General features: G+C 40.4%; 1 protein-coding gene across 8 annotated transcripts in view; it reads left to right on the top strand.

Moving 5' to 3' along the window:
- The first annotated feature begins 469 nt into the window (after nt 1–469).
- The window catches only part of FUT8 (fucosyltransferase 8), a 324,684-nt gene continuing 307,672 nt past the window's right edge, over nt 470–17,481 (top strand). For 4 of the 8 annotated variants that reach the window (XM_067733068.1, XM_067733033.1, XM_067733058.1 and 1 more), the window contains exon 1: nt 1,415–1,865. The gene's annotated coding sequence lies outside the window, so the exon portion shown is untranslated. Of the gene's footprint in view, nt 619–1,414; nt 1,866–17,481 lie in introns of those variants that run through there. The other 4 variants (XM_067733076.1, XM_067733024.1, XM_067733084.1 and 1 more) reach the window with 3 other exon arrangements.

The raw sequence follows: 17,481 nt of genomic DNA, 5'->3' as shown, positions 1-17,481 counted from the left end.
AGGTCCAGCAAACCTCTTTCAGAGGAAACTGAACTTCTTGAGGACAGGAACTTTTTTCTTCTTTGAATCAGCAGCATCTTATTTGTATTTCTGTAATACAGTTTCTGGCCTATAAAAAGGTGTCAGTAAAAATGTAAATTTATTAGTGTTTTTAGGCAGATTGCAGTCTTGGCAGACCACTGCCTCTTAGGTCTCTTTTCTGTGATCCGTTCATACTCGGCATGTAAAAGGCCGCCGCTCTTTGCTCTGGGATAAGTACCTAAGGCATTTACTTAAAAACACCCAAGTCTAGAGAAATAATTTTTTTGTGTTTAGGGCACCATTTCCTTTCCCAAGGTATTGCACCCCAGGCTTGGGATCTGGGTCCGCAGGCTACAGGGAAGAGTTCGGTACGGGAAGCTCATCCTCCCACCCTCTGATTGGCCGGCTCGCATTCCACTCACGCGGCTCGCGTCTCTGATTGGCCTCCATGGCACTCCCCTCGGCCCGCGACTACTTTGTGTGCCTGGGCTGCGCGATCAGGTCCTCCGGCTCAGCTCGCCGTCTGGGCTTGACTGGTCTAGCTCTTCGGCCCACTGCTCTGCATCGCGGGCGCCAGGAATTTCCCGAGTCCGAGCGGTAGGAAGCATCCTAGGGAATAGGCCCCTCCCCCCCGCCCCATGTTCTCCTTCCCGTACTGAATAAACTTCCGCTTCGGAGGGGCTGTTGCAGCCGTGGGTCGGGGGAGAGGCCAGGCACCGAACTCGGGCCCTCGTGGCGGCGGGTGTGTGTGTGTGTGTGTGGGTCTTTCTGTCGGGGTGAATGTGGAAGACCAGCTCTCACAAGATAAAACAGGGCTTCGCTAGTCGCATGTGGCTGCGATGCCATTCTATGATCGTGCTGCAAGCTGCAGCGGAGCGGCCAGACCTGGGCTGCAGGGGCTGAGCAGCAGCGATCACTCCTGAAAAGTAGCAAGGAGCCTGCTCCAGATCTCCAATACCAGTGCTCCTTAGGGCCGCGGGCTGAACTGGCACGGGCCAGTCCGTTTCCCGGCGGTAGAGAATACGGCATTCCCCGGAGGTGGCGCTCCCTGGAGTGGAGAGCCCGGCTCCACTCGCGCCCCCTTTAGCCTCCGGCCTTCAGGCGGTAGAGGGCGGCCTACGCTCGTGTCGGAGCCGGCGCCCGCGCGCACATCTGCTGCCCTGCTGGAAGTCTCCGGGTCCCGCTGTAGCCCGCAACTCAGCCGGGCGGTGGATGCTGCGACTACGTTATCAACGGGCGCGGCGAGAAGGGGGCAGGGAGAAGCCCTGGCACATGCCGGGGTCCCCGTAGGTGGCAGCGGCCAGCGCATGCGCGCCTTCTCCTAGAAGCCTGGAACGCTGAGGGGCGCGCGCCCCCATTCGCGCGCGCACGCTTGCGCTAGCCGAGGCTTCCCCGCCTGCGCTCGTTGTCAGAGCAGCTCCGGCGCGTGCGCGTGTTATCTCCGGCCGACCGGAGTAGCCGGTTTCCCTCCGCTCCAGGCCCCCGCCCGCCGCCGCCCCCTCCCAGCCCCCGGCCGCCCCGTCCCCTTCCTCTCCTTGCGGAATGGGGCCGGCGTTGCTCGGGGTCGCGCGCCCGGGACCCGGCTCACGCTCGGTCTCGCGCTGTCAGCGACTGCTTGGCTCGCGCCGCCTCGCGCTCTCCCTCAGTGAGTGGCGCCTAAGGCTCCGTTAAGCGGCGGCGGCGGCGGTTCCTGTTTCCGTTTCTTCCTCTCCTTCAGTAGGGAATAGCATCCTCCACCCAGCCACCCCTCCCACTACCCCAACGCGGGGCAGCTGCGGCTGAGGGCTGTAGCGGCGGCGGCGGCGACTGGGGAACTGCGGAGACCGCCTCTGCTCCCGCTTCGGGTAAGGGGGCGTTTGGGAGCCGGCCCCGCACGTCTTGGGGTCTGGGGCTGGGCAAGCGCGGAATCTCAGGAGGCTCTGGGGAGGTGCCTGACGGCCGTCGCTGCTCTTTTTCCCCAGGCAACCCCCCGGGCCTGTTGCTGCCACTGCTGCTGCTTATCCAGCGGCTCCGGGGAAAGTGGGGAGGGAGCCCCCGGGACCCTCTGGTGGGTGCCTTTGCGGTGCCCGGGGGGCGCGGGCAGGGGACTAGGGGCGCCTGCCGCCCCGGCAGGGGCGTGTAGCGGCGCGGCGGCTGCCCCCGGCGTCGCGCATCCTTGGTTAGGGAAGGGGCCGAAGCCGAGGAGAGGAGAAGGGATGGGGGCGGGGGTGGGAGGTGTCCCTCTTCTCTCCAATACACCTACCTACCTTTTCGCCAGCAACTCGCTCCATGTTGTTACAGACAGTGGGGAAGAGCATTCCTGTGCGTTAGGGGCTTTCGTGAGTGGTTCTCCGGCTGGAAATCGGGGAGTGGACCCGTGCAAAGATCCGCTCCCGGCGAGGGGCCAGTGCCAGGGCAGTGCACGGTGTGAGTGCCGCTGCACCCCCGTTTGATGTGGAAATGATGAGTTTGCGGCTTTAGAGTATCCAAACTTATTTGGGAAGGTTAAGTGAGTCCCTATTTATTAGTTAAAGGTTTGCCCTGCAAGAGTGAGTGGGCTGTCGTGTGCAGCACCTGTTTTTCACTCACAGTGGGGTTTGCAATCCTCAGCCCCACAGAACGTCGGAGATGCAGTGTATTTCTTAAGTTAAATGGCAGTATCGTGGTTAAAATTTATCCTTGGTGAGCTTTAGCGTTTTGCTGTATATTACTTTTGATTGAGGCCTTGGATAGAGGCAGGGAGAGGTGTTGTTTCTTCTTCCCATGTTTGAATTAATTTACAGTTGACTTAAGCCAACTAAAGAAAGTGGACCTGGGAAAGCCAGAACCTCCTAAAGAAACCACAAACCTCAAGGGAACGCAGACCAAATTTCGACAAAAGTTTTCTATCAGTTTACAATTAAACTCATCACAAGTAACTGATTGAACTTTGGCTTGGCTCTCTTTAGAAACTGCAGGCAAGGTTTAATTATAGTTTCTTTATCCCCTGTTATTCTTGGGGTTAAGTGCATATTTATTTTTTTTGATTAAATTTTGTCTTTATGCATACTTCTTTTAAAGGGTGCATCATATAGGAAACATTTTAGGAGAGAAATTTGCAGCACTGTAGAGTTATACTGAAGTATAAGCTGTATTCTCTCTTCTTCAAAAATAACTTAAAATTAACCTAAAATCCTATGCCGTATAATAAGGCTGCATACATTGCTAGCCTTGTGAAATATATCATAAAGTGTATATAGAAAGTCTTAATTACTTGATTTATAACTACTACAATAGTAGGGATAGGGTGGGAATTCAAACATTTGAAATTGTGATTTTACAGCTTAATATGTAAAAATGCGGGGAGTTAGAAACGAATAGGATTTAAGGAACATAGAAGGATGGTTTGGAGGCATGAATTTTCTTTTCCTGCTTTATAAACTGAGAATTCTTGAATTGCTGAACAGCTGGAATGAAAGTTGCATAGATTGCAGAAACATGCAAAATGTGTCTTTGATCAAGCAGTGAGTTAACATGAAGAGTATGTTGTGGTTTATTAGGCTAGTGATCAAAATAATTTCCATAAAATATAGCATCATATAGATTGTACTTTAGGATGTTCTTAAATTGAAATAGTCACTTGAAGTTGTTTCCCTACAAGTCAGTTTTATTTGAGACATATGGAATTGAAAAAACAGTACCTCTGATTACATTCTGCAGCGTTTGGTTACAGATTTTAACTAGTTATTTTAAGGAATTGGAGTGTCTTTAAAAGTGGTGAATTTTGAAATTACTAGTGGCTTGGAAAAACTTGTGTTTCTTACTTGTTTGTTTTTTTAAGTGCAGTTATATCAGTAGGTTGGTCTGGAGGGGGAGCTAGTGCCAAAGCAAAGCATGGCTTAGTATATGTTTGAACTTTTAAAACACCCCAAACTGGATTTTTATGACCAGAAGAAACATAAACTTAATTTTTAGTTAAAAGAATAAGGGAATTTTTATATGGATGTATGTCTGTAGATCGTTATTTGTGGAGTATATATATATATATATATATATATATAGTATATTACAAATTAGTTAAAAATATCTTTCATGATCTGAAATAATGGGAAGTAAATGCGTAACGTTTATTGAATTTCTGATTTAAAATCTCTGAAAATATGTCCCTAAACTTAAGGGTGTATGATAGTAGTTTCTTAACCTTCTTGTGCATTGCATCAGAAAGGAAGGAGTATATGTTGACCCTTTGTGCATGTTGCATCTTCTTAAATTTTTTCTTTATAATATCTACAGTCCTAAAATTTCAAAAGAGCTTCAAGTAGAGTCTTATAAGAGCAAAGACATCAAGTGTGTAGTAAGCTAGGTATTTATCAAAAGTAGAGATACTTTTAATAAAGAAATGGATCCCTCAGACATCTGGAGAGCAGGATCCCAAGGTCACTTCTTAACCTCTCTCTCCTGCAGTATAATGCAGTGAGTCCAGACGATCTGTGAAGTTGAACTTGTGCCTTTGAATATGAAGCAGTTATTTTTTGATCTATGGCACTTTATTTAGGTTTCTGAACCGTAATCAGTTAGGTTTTGATTTTACTTCTCACAGGTCACATATTCTTCAAATTCAAGGGTAGAATTGATAGTGTGTATATTAAAATCAATAGAATATTTAGTTTTCTGAGGGTAGTGGTTTGGTTGGTTGTCCTCCATTGCTCTTCATTGTGTAAATAGAATTTCAATGCTGCTAAAATAAAAAATAGATTCTTTGAAAAAAATTAAAATATCTGTAAGATACAGAATAGTAAGGTGTTTACTATATTTAAGGGGTTAATGCTGTAAATTAATCAGTTTTATAAGACATTCTAGAATATTTTTATATCTTTTTTCATTTCTTTAATGATTATTTTTGATTTACTATAAAGTGAATTTAGTAAATCTCTTGGTTTAATTAAATGGTGAACGCACCCATTTCATATTATAGCACATTTATAAAAGCAAAAGAAAGTGTTTTCATTTCATAATCATAAGAGTAAATATAAAAATAAACATGTAAATAAGTTTCTTTACTTAAAAATAAAACAAAACTAAGATTCTAAACAACTCTGAAACCAGAAGTATTGCTTTTATAGTAATTTTCTACTCTGCTTCAGTACTGGTCCTATTGGTACTTTTCAGATGAAACATCAACTTCCAGTCTTCTGCAGTCAACTGTAGTATAGTAGGTGTAGGATTTAGAGACTGCTACAAGATTTCCCTGTTTCTTCTCTTGATGATTCTCTGGCTTATATTTCTGTACCAAATAGTATATGGTTTTGCAGTTTGAATTGTTATTAAATTGTAGTTTGTTATAATGAGAAAAACATGTTTAAAAGTAAAAGATGTTTACAACTGATTAAAAAAAAAAACCCTTTTAAAATTCCGAACAGAAGAATGTTATATGGGGATGTGTATGCATTTAAGATATATATGTATATATATGTGTATATATACATGTGTGTGTGTATATATATATATATATATATATATATATATATATATATATAAACAGATCAGTCTCAAGTCTCAACCTTCCTTTCTCTCTACATTCTACTCTCCTGCCTACATCTCCCCTTCTCCAGCCATCCTCCATCATCCCACAGTTTTCTCCTTGGAATAATTAGGAATTCAGACCAATAAAATGAATCATATCATTCACTTGGCATAGCTTTTTCTTCCTTGATTAAATGACTTTATATCAATATGTACAATATTCTAAACATATAGCTTAGACTATACAATACTGTAGATTTTCCTGTTAATGGAGGAAGAGCACATAAGGGCCCAAGGGGTTTATGCCATGTATTTCAATGTAAGAGTTATTCATACTCTTTACAGAAAGTAGAGCTATAGGGTTAACTTCATTTACTTTTTTAAAAAAAATAGACTTTATTTGCTAAAACCCAATACCACACTGATTTACTACTTTTTAAAAATATCTTTTGTGATAGTTTTTGTGTGAGAAAATGACATGCAAAGGGGAAATGTGTTTTGAATTTTAAGTTTTTTAAAAAATTGACAAATTATATCAATATAAGGCTGGTACAGATGTAGTTCAAACTTGCCTTTGCTGTCGTTCTCTTTTGCACTGGTCTGTAATATAACCTCTTCATTAAAGCACTGGAATAAAACTTTGAAGATCACTACTGAAATGCTCCCTATATTTATTATATCTTAGAACTTGGGTTTTTTTTTAATTAAACGGATTCAAGGATAAACTGAGTAAACGTGACTTAACATTTATGTTAAGAAGATCAGACTTAGCATTTCTACTTGTCACAGTCTCTATGACTGGTTAGTGTAAATAAAGTTCACATTACAAAATAAAGTGTTGATACTAATCTTAGATTTAGATGTAAATGGGAAATTAAGGTCATGTTTATTTTACAATCTGAGTTATGAGAAGCATTACATTATATGAACTTTAAATGCTGTAACTTTCTGATTATAAATGAACAAAAGTAAAGTGAAAATGGGAGATTGTTATATTTGATTTACCTCAAATATACAACTAAAATGAACCTGTTTTGTGTCTGTAAAGATTCATTTAAGACTGTTAATGAACCATGAATGAGTTTTAAATTTATACTAATTTATGGCTGGTTATTTACATTTTATCCCTTAGATGAGATAAATGCCATTTAATATGCCATTAATACCTAGAGCCAGAGTAAATTTGCCTGTAGTAAAAAATGATATTTACAAACCATCAAACTGTAAAGCATACTAACGTTCCATAATCTAGTTTCTAAAATCACTTGTATAATTTTTAAAATATAATTTGTTGTAATATCTTGATAAAGTAGTAAAGGTGGAAAAATATAGTTTGTAGCTTCGGGACAGTCAGTGAAGGGAGGGGGGTTGAGAGAGGGGGTGTACTGGTTGATGAGCCTGCCTTATTTGGAGTTAAGGGAGATTTCTTCAGTTTTTTCCTCTCCATCCACTTCCTTCTTCTCCCTGTTTGTTGTCTTTCCTCTCCCAACAGTGGTGGAAAATGTGGGAGTTTACCATCTTTGTAGGGTTTTTGTTTCCTTAGAGTTCATAGAACATTTCCTAGTACAACATTACCTTTTATGTTACAATAAGTTTATTATAATGATTTCATTTTCTTTTGCAGCAGTAGGCAAGAGACTTGAAGTTCAGTTGATGTGGGGTTCAATATTATTTATTAAAAATGATTTTGTAACTCTGTATAAAAAGGGGTATGGGAGATTTTGGTTCATTGTTAAGGGTCCTGTATCAGTCACATTATTGTTCTGCCTACTGTTAGTATATGGTAATCCCTTCTTCCAGTTTCTTGGAATGCAGTCTCATGCCTCCTCTGCTATTTCTGTCTTCATCTATGGAGTTTCTGAATACAAGGAATTGTTTTTAGAATATCTCTTCACCTTCTTCGTGTCCCTCATTGCAATAATATAATGTAAAAAAAAAAAAAAAAAAACTGCCCCAAACAATAAGAACCTGTGTCCATTGAAGAGAACCAGCTCTGAAACTAAAATGGACAGCAGTGTTCTCCATTCATGGCAGTAGTTTTAGCAGATTTAAGCCAGTTATTGTGGAAAGTTCATAAGGAGAAAGTGTATGTTTGATAATTAGGGCCCTAATCATTAGAGATCTGACTGATTCGATTTCTTTAACACATGGAATTGTACTTATACCTGAAAGAGATGTATTAACTAGAGATTGTTATTTTTTGTGTGTCTTGAGTTTTGTGAATAACTTCTTAATTCAGTCAGTTACCAAATGGCAAAAGATTGTAATTTTGAGAAAATCTGTTATTTAAAATTAGAGCTTAAGCCAGGCTAAATATTTTGTTTTCTTTTTATAAGTTTCAGATTTTTCTTCCTTATTTATTTATTGTATATGTGTGTGTGTGTGTGTATATATATATATATATTATTGGAGTAAAATTGCTTTACAATGTTGTGTTAGTTTCTGTTGTACAATGAAGTGAATCAGCTATTTGTATACCTATATCCCCTCCATCTTGAACCTCCTTCCCATCCCCCCCATCCCACCCATCTAGGTCATCACAGAGCACTGAGCCGAGCTCCCTGTGCTATACAAGCAGGTTCCCACTAGCTATCTGTTTTACACATGGTAGTGTATTTATGTCAAACCTAATTTCCCAATTCGTCCCACCCTCCCCTTGCCCACCCTGTGTCCACACGTCCGTTCTCTACATCTCTATTCCTGCCCTACAAATAGGTTCATCTGTACCATTTTTCTAGATTCCACGTATATGCGTTAATATATGATATTTGTTTTTCTCTTTCTGACTTACTTCACTCTGTATGACAGACTCTGTAAGTCCATACATATCTATAAAATGACCCAATTTCGTTTCTTTTTATGGCTGAGTAATATTCCATTGTATATATATGTACCACATCTTCTTTATCCATTCATCTATCATTGGACATTTAAGCTGTCTCCATGTCCCGGCTATTGTAAATAGTGCTGCAGTGAACACTGGGGTGCATGTGTCCTTTTTTTTTCTTTTGTGGTACGTGGACCTCTCACTGTTGTGGCCTCTCCCGTTGTGGAGCACAGGCTCTGGACGTGCAGGCTTAGCGGCCATGGCTTATGGGCCCAGCTGCTCCGCGGCATGTGGGATCCTCCCGGACCAGGGCATGAACCTGTGTCCCCTGCATCGGCAGGTGGACTCCCAACCACTGCACCACCAGGGAAGCCCCATGTGTCCTTTTGAATTATGGTTTTCTCAGGGTGTATACCAAGTAGTGGGATTGCTGGGTCATATGGTTATTCTATTTTTAGGTTTTTAAGGAACCTCCATACTGTTCTCCATAGTGGCTGTATCAATTTACAGTCCCACCAACAATGCAAAAGGGTTCCCTTTTCTCCACACCCTCTCCAGCATTTATTGTTTGTAGATTGTTTGATGATGGTGTGAGGTGATACCTCATTGTTGTTTTGATTTACATTTCTCTAATAATTAGTGAAGTTGAGCATCTTTTCGTATGCATCTTGGCCATCTGTATGTCTTCTTTGGAGAAATGTCTATTTAGGTCTTCCGCCCATTTTTTAATTGGGTTTTTTGTTTTTTTGATATTGAACTGCATGAGCTGTTTGTATATTTTGGAGACTAATCCTTTGTCCGTTGCTTCGTTTGCAAACATTTTCTCCCATTCTGAGGGTTGTCTTTTTGTCTTGTTCATGATTTCCTTTGCTGTGCAAAAGCTTTTAAGTTTCATTACGTCCCATTTGTTTAGTTTTGTTTTTACTTCCATTACTCTAGGAGGTGGGTCAAAAAAGATCTTGCAGTGGTTTAGGTCAAAGAGTGTTTTTCCTCTAAGAGATTTATAGTGTCCAGTCTTACATTTAGGTCTTTAATCCATTTTGAGTTTATTTTTGTGTATGGTGTTAGGGAGTGTTCTAATTTCATTCTTTTACATGTAGCTGTCTAGTTTTCCCAGCACCACTTACTGAAGGGGCTGTCTTTTCTCCACTGTATGTTCTTGCCTCCTTTGTCATAAATTAGGTGACCACATGTGCGTGGATTTACCTCTGGGCTTTCTATACTGTACCACTGATCTATATTTCTGTTTTTGTGCTAGCACCATAATGTGTTGATTACTGTAGCTTTGTAGTATAGTTTGAAGTCAGGGACCCTGATTCCTCCAGCTCCATTTTTCTTTCTCAAGAATGCTTTGGCTATTCAGGGTCTTTTGTGTTTCCATACAAATTGTAAAATTTTTTGTTCTAGATCTGTACAAACTGCCATTGGTAATTTGATGGGGATTGCATTGAACCTGTAGATTGCTTTGGGTAGTATAGTCTTTTTCACAATACTGATTCTTCCAATCCAAGAACATGGTATATTTCTCCATCTGTTTATGTCATCTTTGATTTCTGATGAAACACATTTCATCAGTGTTTTATAGTTTTCTGAGTACAAGTCTTTTATCTCCTTAGGTAGATTTATTCCTAGGTATTTTATTCTTTTGTTGTGATGATAAATGGGATTGTTTCCTTAATTTCTCCTTCTGATTTTTCATTGTTAGTATATAGGAATGCCAGAGATTTCTGTGCATTAATTTTGTATCCTGCAACCTTAGGAAATTAATTGATTAATTCTGGTAGTTTTCTGGTGGCATCTTCAGGATTTTCTATGTATAGTATCATATCATCTGCAAACAGTGACAGTTTTACTTCTTCTTTCCAATTTGTATTCCTTTTATTTCTTTTTCTTCTCTGATTGCTGTCGCTAGGACTTGCAAAACTATGTTGAGTAAGAGTGGCGAGAGTGGACATCCTTGTCTTGTTCTTGATCTTAGAGGAAGTGCTTTCAGTTTTTCACCATTGAGTATAATGTTTCCTGTGGGTTTGTCATATATGGCCTTTATTATGTTGAGGTAGGTTCCCTCTCTGCCCATTTTCTGGAGAGTTTTTATCATAAATGTGTGTTGAATTTTGTCAAAAGCTTTTTCTGAGTCTATTGAGATGATCATATGGTTTTTATTCCTTAATTTGTTAATATGGTGTTTCACATTGATTGATTTGTGTATACTGATGAATCCTTGCATTCCTGGGATAAATCCCACTTGATCATGGTGTATGATCCTTTTAATATGTTGTCGGATTCTGTTTGCTAGTATTTTGTTCAGGATTTTTGCATCTACGTTCATGAGTGATATTTGTCTATAATTTTCTTTTTTTGTGATATCTTTTTCTGGTTTTGGTATCAGGGTGATGGTGGCTTCGTAGAACGAATTTTGCAGTGTTCCTCCCTCTGCACTTTTTCAGAAGAGTGAGGATAGGTGTTAGCTCTTCTCTAAATGTTTGATAGAATTCGCCTGTGAAGCCATTTGGTCCTGGACTTTTGTTTGTTGGAAGATTTTTAATTACAGTTTTAATTTCATTACTTGTGATAGGTCTGTTTATATTTTCTAATTCTTCCTGGTTCAGTCTTGGAAAATTGTACCTTTCCAAGAATTTGTCCATTTCTTTGTGGTTGTCCATTTTATTGGCATATAGTTGTTTGTAGTGGTCTCTTATAATCCTTTGTATTTCTGCGGTGTCACTTGTGATTTCTCCGTTTTCATGTCTATTTTATTGATTTGCGTCCTCTCCCTTTTTTTCTTGATGAGTGTGGCTAAATGTTTATCAGTTTTGTTTATCTTTTCAAAGAACCAACTTTTAGCTTTATTGATCTTTGCTATTGTTTTCTTCATTTCTATTTCATTTATTTCTGCTCTGATCTTTATGATTTCTTTCCTTCTACTGACTTGGGTTTTCTTTGTTCTTCTTTCTCTAGTTGCTGTAGGTGTAAGGTTAGATTGTTTATTTGAAATATTTCTTGTTTCTTGAGGTGAGATTGAATTGCCATAAACTTCCCTCTTAGAATTGCTTTTGCTGTGTCCCATAGGTTTTGGGTCATTGTGTTTTCATTGTCGTTTGTTTTTATGTATTGTTTTATTTCTTCTTTGATTTCTTCAGTGATCTCTTCGTTATTTAATAGTGCACTATTTAGCCTCCATGTATTCGTGTTTTTTACAGTTTTTTTTCCCTGTAATTGATTTCCAGTCTTATAGCATTGTGTTCAGAAAAGATGCTTGATATGATTTCAATTTTCTTAAATTTTCTGAGGCTTGATTTGTGACCCAAGATGTGATCTATCCTGGAGAATGTTCCATGTGCACTTGAGAAGAAAGTGTATTCTGCCACTTTTGTGTGGAATGTCCTATAAATATTAAATCTATCTGGTTTGTTGTTTCATTTAAAGCTTGTGTTTCCTTATTTATTTTCTGTTTGGATGATCTGTCCATTGGTGTAAGTGGGGTATTAAAGTCCCCTACTGTTATTGTGTTTTCTGTTGATTTTATGGCTGTTAGCATTTGCCTTATGTATCAAGGTACTTCTTTGTTGGGTGCATAAATATTTATAATTGTTACGTCTTCTTGGATTGATTCCTTGATCATTATGCAGTGTCCTTCCTTATCTCTTGTAACAGTCTTTATTTTAAAGTCTATTTTATCTGATACGAGTAAAAGAAAGCTACTCCAGCTTTCTTTTGATTTCCATTTGCATGGAATATCGTTCTCCATCCCTTCACTTTCATTCTGTATGTGTCCCTATGTCTGAAGTGGGTCTCTTGTAGACAGCATGTATATGGGTCTTGGTTTTGTATCCATTCAGCCAGTCTGTGTCTTTTGGTTGGATCATTTAATCCATTTACATTCAAGGTTATTATTGATATGTATATTCTCATTACCATTTTTTAAATTGTTTTGTGTTTGTTTTTGTGGGTCTTTTTCTTCTCTTGTGTTTCCTGCCTAAAGAAGTTCCTTTAGCATTTGCTGTAAAGCTGGTTTGGTGGTGCTGAATTCTCATTGCTTTTGGTTGTCTGTAAAGCTTTTGATTTCTCTGTTGAATCTGAATGAGATCCTTGCTGGGTATAGTAATCTTGCTTGTGGGTTTTTCTCTTTCATCACATTAAGTATATCCTCCCACTCACTTCTGGCCTGCAAAGTTTTTGCTGAAAAATCAGCTGATCACCCTATGGGGATTCCTTTCTATGTTATTTTTTGCTTTTCCCTTGCTGCTTTTAATATTTTTTGTTTGAACTTAATTTTTCTTAGTTTGATTAATATGTGTCTTGGTGTGTTTCTCCTGGGGTTTATCCTGTGTGGGACTCTCTGCGTTTCCTGGACTTGGGTGACTGTTTCCTTTCTCATGTTAGGGGAAGTTTTCCACTATAATCTCTTCAAATATTTTCTCAGATCCTTTCTTTTTCTCTTTTTCTGGGACCTGTATAATTTGAATGTTGGTGCGTTTAGTGTTGTCTCAGAGGTCTCTAATATTGTCTTCAATTCTTTTCATTCTTATTTCTTTATTCTGCTCCTCAGCAGTTATTTCCACCGTTCTGTCTTCCAGCTCACTTACTCGTTTTCTGCCTCAGTTATTCTGTTATTGATTCCTTCTCGTGTATTTTTCATTTCTGTTACTATGCTGTTCATCTCTGTTTGTTTGTTCTTTAGTTCTTCTAGATCTTTGTTAAACATTTCTTGTATTTTCTCAATCTGTGCCTCCATTCTATTTCTGAGATTCTGGATCATCTTTACTATCATTACTCTGAATTCTTTTTCAGGTAGATTGCCTATTTCCTCTTCACTTATTTGGTCTTGTAGGTTTTTACCTTGCTCCTTTATTTTGCTGTCTCTTTTTTTTCTTTTTTTTTTTTTTTTTTTTGGTGGGTGGGTTTATGTTCCTGTCTTACTGGTTGTTTGGCCTAAGGCTTCCAGCACTGGAGTTCATAGGCTGTTCGGTGGAACTGGGTCTTGGTGCTGAGGTGAGGACCTCTGGGAGACCTCACTCCTATGACTGTTCCCTGGGGTCTGAGGTTCTCTGTTAGTCCAGTGCTTCAGACTCGGAGCTCCCATCACAGGAGCTCCAGCCTGACCCCTGGCTCATGAACCAAGATCCCACAAGCCGTGTGGGGTGGCAAGGAAAGAAAAAAAATGAAGAAAGGAAAGAAGAAAAAGGAGCAGAACAATAACAAAGAGTAAAAAATAAAATAAGGTTAGAAAAGTAGCGGATATGTTAGAAAGAATAAAAAAGTAAAAATATAGATGAAACAACAACTGGAAGTTTTTTTTTTTTTGTCATAATGAGATATTTATTGGGACTCATACAAAAAGGACTAGCTCAAGAAGGAACGTGGCAGAATTACAAAATTATGAAATCCACAGTCCAGGAAAACCTGGACCAAGGAAGCACTCTTTAAAAATCTTGAGTATGGTAGTACTTTGTATAGCACATAATAAATTTACAGAACTTAATATTTGAGGATGGTAGTAGAAACAATGTTCTGTTTTCTTTTTTAAACGGCACAGTTGCACAGTTAATACTTTGTGTGAGACACACAAAACTGTTAACAAAGTTGAAATATATCTAATCGAATCCTGGAACAGATGGAGTATCTGAGCATCCATATCCCTAAGCTCAAGGCAAAAGCTTTAAACAGAGCCATAATAGTAAAAAAGAGGAGGAAAAAAAAGCCCAAAAAAGGCCTTGGCCGTGGGTCGTGGGGCTTAGGTGGGGGTGAGGTTTAGGTGTGGGTGGGGCCTATGCTTAGGACCCACAGGGCCCGAAAAGGCTCTGGGGGTTGTGAGGGATGGGGCTTAGGCTCAAGGCAGCAGGAGGGGCCTAGGAGTGCCTTTGGCCTTGGAGGGTGGAGGACCAGGTCCAGGACCCCAGCAGCTCACTGGGCCCAAGTGGGTGGGGAAAATGCTAGGTGTTTTTCCACCTGATTCTCCAATCCGGAGGGCACCCCCCCGTTGGCCTCTCTTCTTCTTCCCCCCCATCCTCCCTCCTATGCCCCTAAGACCCATGTAGCTGGAGGGGTCCCGAAAGGCAGGGGACCAGACCCAGAAGCCCAACAGGCTACCTGGGGCCGAGTGGGTGGGGGAAACGCCTGCAGCACTTCCCCTGATCCCCCAGCCCTGGAGGGTCCCACTGTCCGCCTCTCCTACTCTTCCCCCTTCCTCCCTCCCACCCATGCCCCTAGAACCCATGAGGCTGGAGGGGGCCCCAGAGAATGGAGGGGACAAGGCCCCGGAGCCCAGCAGGCTTCCTGGGGCCCGAGTGGGCAGGGGAAATGCCGTCTGCACCTCCCCAGATCCTCCGATCCCGGAGGGCCCCTCCCTAATCCGTCTCTCCTCTTCTTCCCTTGCCTCCCTCCTACATCCCTAGGACCAACGTGGCCCAGAGGGGGACCTTGGAGGGCAGAGGACCTGGTCTGGGAGCCCCACAGGCTTCCTGGGAATGATTGGGCAGGAGAAATGATAGGCACGCTCACCCTGATCCTCCAAGCCGCTGAGGGTCCTTCTAGGTGTTAGAACCCCTCCCCCCTCCCAGCCACCCCTCAGGGGCACGGGTCCTGTCCGGCCTACACTTCTCCTCCCCCCTCAGTCCTCCCATGTCCTACCTAGTCGCTTGGGGGTTTTTCCCATCTCCTTGGGCATTGAGGTCCCCCACCAGCGTCTGGCAGGTGCCCTATTTGTGGGGAGAGGCGAACTGTGAGTCCTCCTCCGCTGCCATCTTGACTGTAACCCCCTTTCTTTCTCTTTTAGAAAGTTTAGTGAAACTCTAAGGTTTAGGAGGGTGGTAATTGAAGCTCTTGGGCCAAAAGGTCTTTCCTTAGCATTGGTAAAATGAGTCTCAGCCATGAGAAATGTAGGTTTACTGAGTAATTCTGACTGCTTCCTCTGACGTGATTACAGACATCTGGGCCTTCACTAATTAAAACTGTTTATTTTTAAGGTCCAAACAGTAGAAGTATCAGCTTGATACTTATAGGTGTAAAGCATTCATAGAATGAGTGATGTAATGTTATTTTTAATTTGTAAGTAAATGAAGACTATGCTCATTGTGCTGAGTAGGCTTGAAGAGATGAATACCTAATAAGGATGTACAAACAATAAACTAAAGAAACTTGCTAATATGCAGTTAGGAATGGGTCCTCTTAATGAAAGGACTCTTATAAGTGTTTATAGTGGCACAGATTATAATGATGAAAATGAAATCACGGAAGAATTCTGTTCTGGAGCAGTTTGTCAGATAACAGATAAAAGAGCACATCCTCTATTCTATAACTGTCTACAGAGGTTCACTTAGAGCCATGCAGAATCCTACCTAAAAGGAAATAGTGATCAATAACTAAAGTATTTTCACAAGAATCGTGCACATTTCTTCTGTGTAGATTTGCATAGTACCTGTCACTTTCTCTTTCCATGGCAAATGTAAGGTTAGAAAGTAAGGTACCTAACTTTTGGAAATTCTGAAGGGAAAGGATCTGAAGTTTGGAAAAAAGGCTGTTTTCTTTGTGTTTTAGTGATGCTTTTTGACATAAAATTTTTTGAGAGCTCCACAGATGTAAAGCTAAAATCTGAGTTATTTCATAGTAATTTTTTGGATAGCTTTATTGAAGTATAATTTATATACCATAAAATTCACAAGTTTTTGTAAATATATACAGCTGTACAACAGTTATCACAATCCAATTTTAGAACACTTTCACCTTCCAGAAAGCTCCCTTTTGCCCGTTTGCCTAGCCCGTGTTCCTACCCCCAGCTCCAGGCAACCCCTCGTCTGTATTTTGTCTCTATAGTTTTGCCGTTTCTAGAAATTTGATGTTAATGGAATCATACAATATGTAATCTTTTGAGTCTGGCTCTTTTCACTTAGTATAGCCCTGTTTAGTAATTTGAAAGAATGGATAAAGTAGAGAAGGTTTGAACTTGGAATCAGGAGACTTGGATACTAGTATTGGTTCTGCCACCCAGATGTGTAAATTGGGTAGGCCATTTGTCCTCTCTGGGCCTCTGCTTCTTTCTCCATAAAATGATTTATTTTGATTTTCTTCTATTCCAGTTTTCACACCTGGGTAGACATTCACTGACCTTTCCCTAGAATGTACCTTAACTCTTCCCCTTAAGTGTAAGCACTTTATGTCAACATATGTTTTTTCTGAATCAAAAACAAGGCTTATGGTTGAAGAGATGACTCAGCAATGGCAAATTTGAGATTGCCTTGAAAAATCAAGATGGCTGATTAAACTTTTTCTTGGGCATTTCTTAGTTCATGTGTACAACTTTGAGAATAGCGGTAGTCTTAAATGCTGAGTTAATAATTAAGACTTTTGAAAAGAATAAAGGCAGAGTTGAATAATTGTCAGAGGTAGAGCTTTAAAAGTGATCGAAGCTTCTTATGAACATAGGAAAAAATTATGCTTTTTAGTTATTTCTTTTGTTTTGGAAGTAGAAGGTGGGGTGGAGCAACTTTAGTTATGTTTGAGCCAAGTTGGGCTCAAGGCAGCCAAGTGGGATTAGAGTGTTTTTCAAAGAAGAACCGAAGGAAGTGTATGGCTACTGTTGGGAAGATAGTCCTAGACCTCACCTGGAGGCAAAGCTGACAGATAATATTCAGGTGACAAATTAGGAAAAAAATATGTATACAGGGAATTAAAAAATATGTTTGTGCATGTGTTTATGTACGTGTAGCAGGTATAGACAACTGACTGAGTAGCTGGTATCAGGTATATTCCAAGGGGGTAATGTTCATTTTCAGTATAGTATAATAAAAGATAGGGCATTGAATAACAACTAGCTAAATTAAAAAATAAGAGTACTGTGACTACTTTCAAATATTCAATAATTTTGACTCTTAGAAACTATCAGAGCTTCTTATATCATCTATAAGTAGTAGGAAGTATGGCTATAAAATGATTGAACTTTTATTTTTACCCAACATACTAGAACGTGAGTGGTAACCCACAGAGCAGGCACTGTGAAGGAGGGGAATGTAGCTATAAATATATTTTACTGATGGTGTCATTAGAGCAGCATAAGAAAATTTGTTTCATGCTTTATAGTCACACTTTTTGCTCAGAATGGTATTTTTAATAAATACCATAAGTCATCTAATTATCACCAAAAATATCCCCAAAGC

This window comes from Pseudorca crassidens, chromosome 1, assembly GCF_039906515.1.
Source record: "Pseudorca crassidens isolate mPseCra1 chromosome 1, mPseCra1.hap1, whole genome shotgun sequence".
NCBI lineage: Eukaryota > Metazoa > Chordata > Mammalia > Artiodactyla > Delphinidae > Pseudorca > Pseudorca crassidens.
This window is presented reverse-complemented; position numbering and strand designations above follow the sequence as displayed.